We start from the raw sequence: 13,202 nt of genomic DNA, 5'->3' as shown, positions 1-13,202 counted from the left end.
ATTCTTTTAAAAAGCTGGTTCTTAAGGCATTGGTACACGTTAGTGACATAAATGCACCTATCAACGATCAAGTTTTTTCTGCACTTCGGTGACACCTACCAATGTGTTTGAGGCTCGAGGGCAGGACCTAGGCCCAGATGTACGAAATTCCTAACTTTCCTAAATAGCAAATCCTAAGAAATGGTTATTTAGAAAATGCAAAATTGAATGTACAAAAATAGAGATTTCCTAATAGTGATCCCTACATAGTACATAGAATCGTTATTAGGAAATCGCAAATTAGGAAATGCAATACCAAGGGGGCCTATAGCCGTAAGCCCCCCCCTTGATGCACCTCAAAAAAACAGGTGGTGCACATGTAAAGAGCACAAATCCGTTAGGGCAGGTGCCCTGCATGGAGCTTTAAAAAATGCATTTTGGGTGATTTTTTTTAAAATTGCAGATAACCATCGACTTGGAGTCAATGGTAATAGCATGTCTTAAATGCCCATTTTGCATTTAGGAAATGGTTTGTAAACGTGCTTAGGAAATTGCAAGTAGGAAATTCCTATCTGGAATTTCCTATTTAGGGACTCTCAAAATGTGATTTCTACTGGATAGAAACTTCATTTTGCGATTCCCTAACTGCCTTTGTAAATATGGAAAGGCAGTATTGCATTTCTTAACGGACCAAAATTACAAATCGGGCCGTAAAGAAATGTGATTTCCTTTCATACATCTGGCACTGGTTGTTCTTCTTGAAAGCCATCATTCTCAAGAGGATCTAAATGCAAAAATACATGCAGCCCCACAGAACCATGACTGTCACTTTTCTCAATCAGTTCTGCTCACTTTGCAGTAGTCCTGATATTTGCTATGGTACAGCCAAGGAGGAAGAAATCTCCTATCCCCTTCTTTGGCTTCACTTTTTTATAGCTAATGGTGTTATTCAAGTGTTTCCCAAGCTGTGGATAAAGAATAGATGAATGAATGAATTGATATATAAATGGGAGACTGAATGAATGAACGAATGCATGCATAAATACATTTTATAATGTGTCCAGTGTCCAGTGACCTCAAAAGTTATACTTTAAGACGGCAAGGAAAGATACAGTGAAATGATGATGGAGATGACGAGGTCAAGCAAAACAGCCAACTTTGACTTTTATTTTTTTAGAAAACTCAGATGATGGGTAATGTTTCAAATTGAATGACTTAATGCATTCTTTTTCATTTAATAGAGATGGTAATACAATCTTCTCCGATTTGCCCCCCATCTGCCTGACTCGATTATTTTTGGACTGAAATAACTTATTGAAGAGGAAGATCCTACAGTTGTCTGAAATACATATCTGTTAGAAATGGGGTCTTTGGTTGGCAATCAAGTTAACCTCTGTCCAAGAAAGGACCCTCACTCTAGTCAGGGTAAAAGAGAATCACACTCAGTTAACCCCTGCTTACCCCCTTGGCAGCTTGGCATGAGCAGGCAGGCTTAGCTTCAGAAGCAATGTGTAAAATATTTGTACCAACACACACAGTAATACAGTGGAAGCACTACAAAATGGACAGCATGCCAGTTTAGAAAAACAGGTAATATTTATCTAAATCAAAAAAGACCAAAAAGACAAAAATCTAACATACACATGTCAAGATACGACTTTTAAAAAGAATAAGGGGGTTATTCTAACTTTGGAGGAGTGTTAATCCGTCCCAAAAGTGACGGTAAAGTGACGGATATACCACCAGCCGTATTACGAGTTCCATAGGATATAATGGACTCGTAATACGGCTGGTGGTAAATCCGTCACTTTTCCGTCACTTTTGGGACGGATTAACACCTCCTCCAAAGTTAGAATAACCCCCTAAGAGTCTTAGGGCCAGATGTAGGAACTTTGCAAATTGCGACTTGCAATTTGCGAGTCCGAGTGACTCGCAAATTGCAACTCGCAATTTCCTATGCAGAACGGTGTCTCAGACACCGTCTGCGAGTCTCTATGGGGTCGCAAAGACCCACCTCATTAATATTAATGAGATGGGTCGCAAATTGCGGCCCCATAGCGAGTCAGGGCACTCACGGGAATGGAGGCCTGCTGTAGTCAGCAGACCTCCATGTCCGTGACTGCTTTTAAATAAAGCAGTTTTTTTTTCCAAGTGTAGCCCGTTTCCCTTAAAGGAAAACGAACTGCACTTAGAAAAAAAAAACGAAACCTTTTGTTTCGGATTTTTTCAGGGCAGGTAGTGGTCCCTTGGACCACTAACTGCTCTGAAAAAATAATTTGGGGTCCAGTCACAAAGGGGAAGGGGTCCCATGGGGACCCCTTCCCGTTTGCGAGTGGGTTACCATCCACTTCAAGTGGATGGTAACTGCGACTCCATTTGCGACCGCGTATGCGGTCGCAAATGGAGTTGCATACCACTGCGACTCGCAAATAGGAAGGGAACACCCCTTCCTATTTGCGACTCTGAAATGCATTTTGTGAGTCGGTTCCGACTCGCAAAATGCATTTCTGCATAGCAAACTCACGTTTGCGACTCGCAAATGGCGATTTTCACCGGTTGCGACTCGCAAATGGTTTGCTACATCTGGCCCTTGGATCCTTAGAAAACAGTGAGAATGCTGTTGTTACACAAAGTACCTGGTTAGGGTAAAATATAAAGCTGCACGGGCGAGCGTGCGTCGGACAAGGGTAGCAATGCGTCGATTCCATACTCACAAGTGAGGCTGTGTTTCACTTCCTTCTCCGGTCGGGTCGGCGATGTATCATTTCCTCCCTCCCAAGAGAGCAATATGTCGATTTCCGGACGGGCAACCTCGGATCCGCGCAGAGTTGGGTTGACTTGGACGCCCAGGGACGATGCGTGGAAAATCCGGTCGCACGGTATCAGAAAACCACGCTGCGTGGGGTTTGTGTTGTTATCAGCCTCCGTAAGTGGGTGTTGCGTGTCGTTTCTCCAGCCGCAATGCGTTGATCTCCCAGCCGCGATGCAGGTGGTGTGTCGTTTATCAGCCGTTTTGCAGAAGGTGCATCAAAATGTCCCCACACAGCATTCTGTGCGTGGATTTTCAGTTCTTGCTTGCCAACTTTACCTTTCAAGGGCCCAGGGACTGGATAGGACACCACTTGTCAGGGCAGGAGTCTCAGCAGATAGTCAAGGTGCTGGAAGGCGAAGTGTTTGATGGCCCTGAAACTTCAACAACAGGAGGCAAGCTGCTCAAGCCCTTGGAGATTCTTCTCAAGCATGAATTCACAACGAAGTCCAGTCTTTGTCCCCTTTCACAGGCAGAAGTGACAACTGCAGGATAGCCCAACAAAGCACAGTCACAGGCAGGGGCAGCACTTCTCCTCAGCTCTTCTCCTTGGCAGAGATTCCTCTTGATTCCAGAATTAATCTAATTTTCAGGGGTTTCGGGTCCACTACTTCTACACCTTTCTGCCTTTGAAGTAGGCAAACTTCAAAGGAAAGTTTCTCTTGTTTATAAGACCTGTCTTGCCCAGGCCACGCCCCAGACATACACCAGGGGGTTGGAGACTGCATTGTGTGAGGGGAGGCACAGCTCTTTCAGGTGTGAGTGACCACTCCTCCTCTCCCTCCCAGCACAGATGGCTTATCAGGATATGCAGGCTGTACCCCAGCTCCCTTTGTGTCACTGTCTAGAGGAGAGGTGCAAACAGCCCAACTGTCAAACTAACCCAGACAGGGAATCTACAAACAGGCAGAGTCACAGAATGGTTTAAGTAAAAAATGGCTACTTTTTAAAAGTGACATTTTCAAACACACAATCTAAAAACAACCTTTACCAAAAGATGTATTTTTAAATTGTGAGTTCAGAGACCCTAAACTCCACATTTCTATCTGCTCCCAAAGGGAATCTACACTTTAATAATATTAAAAGACAGCCCCTATGTTAACCTATGAAAGAGATAGGCCTTGCACAATGAAAACCGAATTTGGCAATATTTCACAGTTAGGACATATACAACACATTAGTATATTTCCTACCTCAAACATACACTGCACCCTGCCAATGGGGCTACCTATGGCCTACCTTAGGGGTGTGTTACGTGTAGGGAAAGGGAAGGTTTAGGCCTGGCAAGTGGGTACACTTGCCAAGTCGAATTGGCAGTTTAAAACTGCCCACATAGACACTGCAGTGGCAGGTCTGGGCCATGTTTAAAGGGCTACTAATCTGGGTGGCACAACAAGTGATGCAGGCCCTGGGCACCTCTAGTGCATTGTACTAGGGACTTACTAGTAAATCAAATATGCCAATCATAGAAAGCCAATTACAAATACATTTTCCATAGGAGCACTTGCACTTTAGCACTGGATAGGAGTGGTAAAGTTGCCAGAGTATCAAAAACAGCAAAAAATCAGAGTCCAGCACACATCAACAACCTGGGAAACAGAGGCAGAAAGTTAGGGGAGACCCCACCAAGGATGTCAAGTCTAACCATAATGTGTCTGTTGAAGAAACCGATGACCTTTCCTTCGATAGCTTTATGCGTAAAACACAGTGTCCTTTGTGCTACAGGAAACCAGTGCAAGTTATTTAAGTGTCTAGAAATATGTTCCTTCTGAGGAAGTTCCAGAACTAACCTGGCTGCGGTGTTTTCAGCAAGGTGCCCCATACGCTGTATATTTATTAAGGAAGACGCAAATAGACAGCATTGCTATTATCCATGCCTGAATAAACCATAGCCCACACAACAGGTTTCCTAGTGTAGACCAGTACATAGGAAAAGTTATGAAGTGACAAAAATGAGGAAGATGTGAGTTTGGAAATATGGGACTTGAAAGAAAGGGAGGCATAAAAATAATGCCCACATTTTTCTCCTGGGTTATCAGGCTCTGAGTTCAAGCATGAAGGTGGGGCAGCAAGACATGCCAGGTAGAGATGTAATTTCTGAAGATGACAATTTCACTTGATCTGAAAGAAAAACAACCTAACCCAGGTCAAGGAGACATTGGGATTCAAGGAAAGAGGATAGTCAGGTATTGACTGCTACTTCGGTGACCTGTGCCAGAAAGAAAATGGAAACTTCTGATCAGTATTGTTAGACCATCCCCTACATTTTGCAAGGAGATAATTGCTCTCCAACCTGTAGGTACTGTGACCTTTGCAGATACATAAGGATGGCTACAAGACCTTTCTTCACCAGAACAACTGTGTACATAGGTGGCAGAAGTGTTAAATAAGCAGACTGTGTAATGAAAGCAAATATCTAGTGACAAACACGATGAAAGAAAAAGGAAAAGAAGCCGGAGGGCTAAAGTGGAAACTGGCACATCCCTACCTATAGTTGACAACATCTTTGCCAGCAATGATATCTGCCCCAGGGTTTCCTCATTTAAAATTCACACACACCCTGAAAGTGATCACTTCCCGCAGGTAACAAGCATTGTGTTACACCTGCAAAAAAATGGAGTAACCTGTGATTTAATCCAGCGACTGGGAAACCATGGCTTAAAGAGATTGAGATGGTAAGGCAGACTTCCAGAGCAAATCATGGAAATGGTCTACTAACACGGACCCAATGAAGGGGTAACTCATGAAGCTCACATACTACAGACATGGTTAGACTAAATTAGGATTTTACAAAATAAGTATGAGCAGCAAAGGATCGCAGTAGGTAATTCTAGTGTGGAAAAAGATGCATAACACGGGTTTAATAAAGCATTACAAGGCAACAAACACAGAAGGCTGGCAGCCGAAGCCAAGAAAGGTGTGAATGTAAACAGCGTAATTAATCTAATTGAGGAAAGCATACAAAAAAGCAAGCCGGAGGGAAAAAAGTATACATTCAGATGAGCTCTGGCTAAGAACACTATGAGCCAGTAAGCAACCAAATAGTAAAAGGTTCTGGGGCCTAATAAACGGCTTAACTAAGGGCAAAAAGAGGCACCTAATGCATGAATTGCAGAAGAGACATGGACTGCGTACATACAGGAAACGCACACTTCTCCTAGCAGCAGGTTTGGAACAAGGGCGTATAGTCAATTGTCAGAACAAGACAAGAGGAGAAGTGGAAACATGCCATAATGCAGGGAGAGGAGATGGCAAATTCAAACATTTGTCAAGTGGCCAAGAGGACGCCGACCCAAAGGAAGGCAGAGAAGCACATGGTGGTCAGGAACACCAGGCAAGTCCGTAAGAGTCAGCAGCCGGAGAATAAAACCGTGGTGAGTTTCATTGACACAAAACAACTGGAGGAGATCATTAACACACTGAAGTCAGAGGGAGCAGCAGGCCCAAATGGGCTACCAAATGCACTATTCAAACAAAATTTGAAATACTGGGCAGAGTACTTAGCACCCCTCTTTAACCTTATTTACACTAGCAACAATGTGCCATCATCCTGGAAAGGAGGCATCTTCCATCTAATATACAAAAATGGAAGTTACTCATCTCCAGTCAACTATAAATTGCACTGATTGAAGTGGAAGTCAAAATGTATGCCTCCTGTATACTACAAGATCTTCTCGAATGGACAGAGGAAAAACAGCTGATACCAAAAACCCAGAGTTTAGGCCGGATATAGGAACATCAATCAATCCAGCATCCTTGGGAATCATGACTGAAAATGCAATGCAGAGGAAATCCAAGCTGTTCGCCTGTTTTGTCAACCTTAAAGCGGCCTTTGACCAAGTCCCACGTGACAGCTTATGGGGAATACTGGAAAGATGGGGCATCCCAGGAGACATGCTTAAGGCAATCATTGCCCTATACTCCGACACGTGGACCCAGGTAAAAATTGGAGATGGCAGCACATTAACCACAAAAATCAACACTAATAAAGGGTTGAAACAAGGGTGAGTGCTGGCTGCTAGCCTATTTAATTTGTACGTTGCTGACATGAATAGTTATCTGAAGTAAGTCAATGGCCTTTCTCCAAATCTGGCAAAGGAAACAATAACCTGTTTACAGTATGCAGAATACATAGTCGTCCTCAGCCAAACACCAATAGGATTACAAAGACTAATTAACGCACTGGCAAGTTATATTGAGAAACAAGGTTTGGAGCTGAACTTGTGGAAAACCAAATTCGTATGGCTAGTGGACTCAAAACACAAGACATATAAGTGGTTTATCATAGGGGAACAAGTGGAGTTGGTTCATCCATACGCATACCTGGGTTTTACACTGGGCCGCCACCTGTCATATAAAAACCACTTCATGCATATGTAAGCAAAAGCCCAGTCACTGTCATTCGCCTTCAAGCCTCTAAAAAAAAGCCTCAATGGCACTGCTTATACTCACTTACTACCCGTGATGACAGCTCAATTGTTACCCTCCTTGCCGTATAGGTTGGAAATATGGCATGGCAAGGAAATAACTTTATTTAACCAACGACAAGTAAAAGTGGTCTTCAGTCTCCCAAAAGCTTCCACAGCGACCCAGGTCTATTTGGAGTTTGGCCTTCAAAATCAGAAATATCAGTGCCTAAACACCTTTGCAAAATTGTGTTGGCGACTCAGAGCTGCGGAGCAAGGAACCCTGTGTTGGGCAGAGATAAAAGCCCAGCTAGAGCAGAAATGCCCAGTCTCATGGGGCGGACACTTAGATAATGCTCTAACTGCACTAGAGGTTCAGGAACCCTGGGGCTGCAAAATGGGTCAAGCGGCCTTCGCAAAGATATATAACCTCTCATCCAAAAAACAATCTTTTATGCAAGACAGGATGTTGTTGTCAAAGAGAAGGCATGCCTGGGCAGTGATAAACTCATAAACTAACTTGAAACCACAACCATATGTCAAAGCACACTTCCACTAGACAATTAAACAGAGTTTTATCCTCTTCCGATTTGGGTTCTTCGAATCCAAGGACCTTCTACCAGCATGGAATCTAGTGAACAAGCTCTTGCATCAGGCGGCTTGACATGCAATGTGCACAAGACTTGCAAGGTAACTCAAGGCGCACACTAGAGGATATGCCCCTGGATAGGGAGGGAAAGAACTTTAGTAACATTGAACACCTGTCTAGTTCACTTGCATGCATTTTGCACATATGTTCAAGATCATACTTCAACCTCCGGGTTTTAGTTTCAGTTGTAGCATGACCGGAGGTGCATAAAATTGTCTGTTTTTTAAAGTATGTTTTTACAGGTGAATGCTATTCATAGTTCCTTTTATTTTTTGCTATTTTATAGTGTAACAGTTTTTATTAATTATGTGCTGATAAACTTGAACTTGATGTCTTTAAGCTCAGATAGAAAAATAATCAGATAGCACCACTCAGAGAACCTGAGAGGTCTGAATATTCCTATTTGTAGCAGAAGGGTTGGTGACCTCATTTACAATATAAAACATTTCCCATGTGCAGGTAAAGCAGTTGTCATTTCTCCTCTGTTAGAAAGGGGAGCAAGATGTGTGTTAATGGCAGCTTGGGAATGATTTCTAGAAGCGGTGTATAGGTTTTTTGGTGTTTCGCAAAAAGAGTGATGCCATAAATTCTCTGACCACTTGCAGGCATTTTTGTACGACCTAAGCGTATCACAAATCCATGGTGCCTTCAGCATATTTGCAGCAAGTTCATAAGGCATTGCAGTTTGTTCAGCAGCGGAAGAGAGCCAGTCAGTAAAGGATAAAGCAAAGGTGGCAATATCAGTGTAGGCCTGAAGCATCTAAGGGCCAGATGTAGGAAGATTCCAAATTGCGAGTTGCAATTTGCGAGTCCCAGCGACTCGCAAATTGCAACTCGGCATTTGGAATGCAGAAAGGTTCTCAGACACCTTCTGCGAGTCGCTATGGGGTCGCAAAGACCCACCTCATTAATATTAATGAGGTGGGTCGCAATTTGCGACCCCATAGCGAGTCAGGGCACTCACGGGGATGGTGGCCTGCTGGAGACAGCAGACCACCATGTCTGTGACTACTTTTTAATAAAGCAGTTTTTTTTTTTCAAAGTGCAACCCGTTTTCCTTAACTTAACTTAAATTAGTTAACTTAACAATCCCTTGTTTGTTGTGCATCTGATTATTCATTATGTCCCAGTGAACCTAAGTCAATGCATGTTCTTGGTATTATGGCAGTTTATCCACACCTACAATTAATACCAAAAGTTGATCATAAGCTAGCTCTTGGTCACAAAGTGCCCTTTTTGTTATTTGATGTAAATCCATTCAGTTGTTTTGGTGTCATTAAAGGAAAAAGCAATTTGTATATCTAGGGACCTGGAGGCTCTGCGGATCTCAGAGATCTCATGCTGAGATTTGATTAGCTGCCAGCAACTCAACCAGAAAGTGTTGAAAGCCATACTATAATGTATATAAAAAATATATATATATATAAGTATATATATATATATATATACATATATATATATATACACATACATATACTTATATATTTTTTATATACATTATAGTATAGTATAGTATAGTATAGTATAGTATATATATACTTATATATCTATATATATTCCTTCCATGCCTGTACCAACAGTTGAGCATGCCGCTGGAAGTACAAGTTACTTACCTTCGGTAACGAAATATCTAGTAGAGACATATTCTAGTTGCAGATTCCTTACCTTAGAATTTTCCCCCAGGCGTCAGTCTGGATCCAGAGATTTTTCTTCTAGCAATACCCTTGCGCGTCGGTAGGTGGCGTCGGTCGGCTCCGCAGGCGTCGCAGGCGTTGTGGTCACCGTGATGACGTCGGGAATAGTACATAGACGCCGCCCTTGCGCAATGATGCCCGTTTCTTTTAACAACTTTACACGCCAGAGCGCAGAGCCGCTAAGAACACTGAGATTGGTGCGCCAGATCTAAGGACCTGAAAGAGGGAATCTCTGTCCCTAGAAATCAGTTCGCAAGCAGGGAGGATGGGTGGGCGGTAAGGAATCTGCAACTAGAATATGTCTCTACCAGATATTTCATTACCGAAGGTAAGTAACTTGTACATCTGATAGAGACTTCTAGTTGCAGATTCCTTACCTTTGAATAGATATCCAAGCAATGCCATCCTCGGTGGTGGGCTGCGAACCAATATTATACTAGAAAGTCCTGCAGGACCAAACGACCAAAGCAGCCGTCTGGACGGACCTGACTATCCAGACAGTAATGCTTAGCAAACGTGTGCAGGGATGCCTACGTAGCTGCCTGACAGATTTCCAGGACAGGAACTCCGCGTGCTAACGCAGTGGATGCAGCAGTTGCTTTTGTAGAATGAGCCCGCAAGCCTTCAGGAGGTTGCTTTTTAGCCAAAGCGTAGCACATTTTGATGCAAAGAAGCACCCATCGAGAGATGGTACACTTTTGCACCACCTTCCCTTTCTTCGCACCCACATAGCCAACAAAGAGTTGATCGTCCACCCAGAAATCTTTAGTACAATTGAGGTAGAACGCCAGCGCTCTTTTTGGGTCCAGACGGTGGAGTCTATCCTCCTCATGGAAAGGATGTGGGGGTGCGTAGAAGGTAGGCAAATTGATGGACTGGCCTACATGAAATGGTGTAAGCACCTTAGGAAGGAAGGAAGCTCTAGTGCGTAACACCACTTTGTCAGGTTGTACAGACAAGTATGGAGGCTTTGAAGAAAGGGCCTAAAGCTCACTCACCCTGTGAGCAGAGATGGTAGCGATGAGAAAGACAGTTTTGAATGTGAGGAGCCTCAAGGGACAATTATGCATTGGCTCAAAGGGGGTACACATCAAGTAAGTAAGTACAAGATTAAGATCCCACTGAGGCATGATGAAGGGAGTGGGAGGAAATAAGTGGGTGATCCCTTTTAAGAACCTACTCACAATAGGAGATTTAAAGAGTGAGGGCTGATCAGGAAGCCTAAGAAAGGCGGAAATGGCAGACAAATACCCTTTAAGGGTGCCCAAGGTCGAGCCCTGCTAGGCAAAAGAAAGAATGAACAGAATAACCTCTGAAAGAGGGGCAGAAAGGGGGTCAACAGATTTGTTGGTGCACCATGCCACAAATTTATTGCAACCACAGAGGTATACAGTTTTAGTCGATGGACGCCTGACTGCCAAGATAACATTAAAGACTTCGGGTGAAAGGGCAAATGCCGTCAACTGTTGCCGCTCAATCTCCACGCATGAAGGCAGAGGTTGGACAGGTTCGGGTTGAGAACCGTCCCCTGCTGCTGCGTCAGAAGATCTGCCCGAAGAGGCAGTCTGAGTGGAGGATCGATGGACATGCTCAATAGCTCTGGATACCACACTCTTCGAGCCCAGTCCGGAGCCACCAAGATAACTTGGGCCCGGTCGTACTTGATTTTCTTGAGATCTCTGGGCAGAAGAGGGATAGGCGGGAAGGCGTAAAGGAGGCCGGAGCACCACTCGAGACGAAAAGCATCTTCGAGCGAGTGCCGCCTTGGAAACTCCAACACGCAAAATAGCTGACATTGCGCGTTCTCTGCGGAGGCGACAAGATCTAACCAAGGCTCTCCCCACTTGAGAAAGAGACCTTGAACCACCTCCGGATGGAGATGCCATTTGTGATCGACAGTGCGTTGGTGGCTGAGTTCGTCTGCTCTGGCGTTGAGATAGTCCGCCAGATGTTGAACCATCAGGGTAATGCCCTGATGTTCCAGCCATGTCCAGAGGCGTGGTGCCTCATGACAAAGGGTCCAGGACCCTACCCTGGCTTGTTTGTTGGATTACCACATGGTGGTAGTGTTGTCCATGATCACCTGCACTACTTTCCCCTTGAGAGAGGGAAGGAATGCTTTCAACGCAAGCCTGATCACCCAGAGCTCCAGCATATTTATGTGGAGTCCCGACTCCGCCAGAGACCAGAGGCCTCGTATCTTCGCCTCTCCCGTGTGGCCGCCCACCCCAGAAGTGATGCATCTGTCACTATAGAGAGATCTGGTTGGGGAAGGGAGAGGGATCTGCCGTTGACCCAATCGGGATTCGTAAGCCACCACTGCAGGTCTTTTGCAGTCCCCTCCAAGATCTGGACCATGTCGGAGAGATTTCCCTGATGCTGCGCCCACTGGAACTTCAGGTACCACTGCAGAGCCCGCATATGCCACCTGGCATGTGTTACTAGCAGGATGCAGGAGGCCATGAGGCCCAGCAGCCTCAGAGTCAGTCTCACCGAAACCAAGACCGAGGCTGAAAGATCGGAATCATAGCCAGAATGTCCTGGACTTGCTTTTCAGGAGGATAAGCCCGAAACTGCACTGTGTCCAGAACAGCTCCGATGGAAGGGAGCATCTGAGAGGGACTCAGGTGTGACTTTGGCACGTTTATAGTGAACCCCAGCTGGTGCAGGAGGCTCGCCGTAGTCTGAAGGTGGGAGACAACTGTCAGGGGTGAAGGTGCCTTCAACAGCCAGTCGTGTTGGTAGGGGAAGACTGAGACCCCTAACCTGCACAGATGAGCTGCAACCACCTCCATCACTTTTGTGAACACCCGAGGTGCGCTGGTAAGGCCAGAAGGGAGCACGGTAAATTGAAAGTGCTTGTGACCTACCACGAATCGTAGGTAAAGCCTGTGGGCATTCCGCGTCCACGGCCACGCATAGGCTGTCCAGCATGCATGACACGGTGGCTGGGCTGCGAACGCGACACGGCGCCCCTTCCGTGTCCACGAAAGGGACAAAAAGCGGACTGTGGTGGGCATGTTGTGGAGGAAAGTCCAAGGGACTGAGCCGCAGCCCGGGAATCCTTGAATCTCTCCAAGGCTGAGTCCACTTTGTCTCCAAAGAGACGAGTGCCATCAAAGGGCATGTCCATGAGTGACTGTTGGACATCCCCGAGAAGCCAGAAGTATGTAACCAGGCGTGGCGCCATAAGGCCACTGTCGTCGCAACCGATCTGCCCAGAGAGTCGGTCGTATCCAACCCACAACGGATAGTGAACTTTGCCGTGTCTCTCCCATCCTTCACTGCTTGCGAGACAATAGCATGGGCCTCCTCTGGTATCTGCGGCAGGACTTGCGCAACCGTATCCCACAGTGAGTGAGAATAACGGCCCAAAAGACATGCGGTGTTCACAGACCGCAGTGCCAGGCTAGAGGAAAACAACTTCTTACCAAATTGTTCCAGCCTTTTGGATTTTGGGTGCAGATGGGAACGCGCCAAAAGAAAAGGAAGCCTGGATTACAAGACTCTCAGGCGTAGGATGTTGGGACAGGAACTTTGGGTCGTTCGGCGCGGGCCGATGGCAGCAAGCAATAGTCCTATTCACAGGAGCCCCTGTGTTGGGTTTGGACCATGTACCTAAAAGGACATCAGTGAGGGCCTCATTGAATGGGAGAAGGGGTTCT

General features: G+C 45.3%; 1 protein-coding gene across 1 annotated transcript in view; it reads left to right on the top strand.

The window, feature by feature from the left end:
* Nucleotides 1-13,202, top strand: part of LOC138300177 (disintegrin and metalloproteinase domain-containing protein 9-like) — a 587,087-nt gene that overhangs the window by 218,177 nt on the left and 355,708 nt on the right. The gene's annotated exons all lie outside the window — the stretch shown is intronic.

Source organism: Pleurodeles waltl, chromosome 6, assembly GCF_031143425.1.
Source record: "Pleurodeles waltl isolate 20211129_DDA chromosome 6, aPleWal1.hap1.20221129, whole genome shotgun sequence".
In the NCBI taxonomy this organism is placed as follows: Eukaryota; Metazoa; Chordata; class Amphibia; order Caudata; family Salamandridae; genus Pleurodeles; species Pleurodeles waltl.
This window is presented reverse-complemented; position numbering and strand designations above follow the sequence as displayed.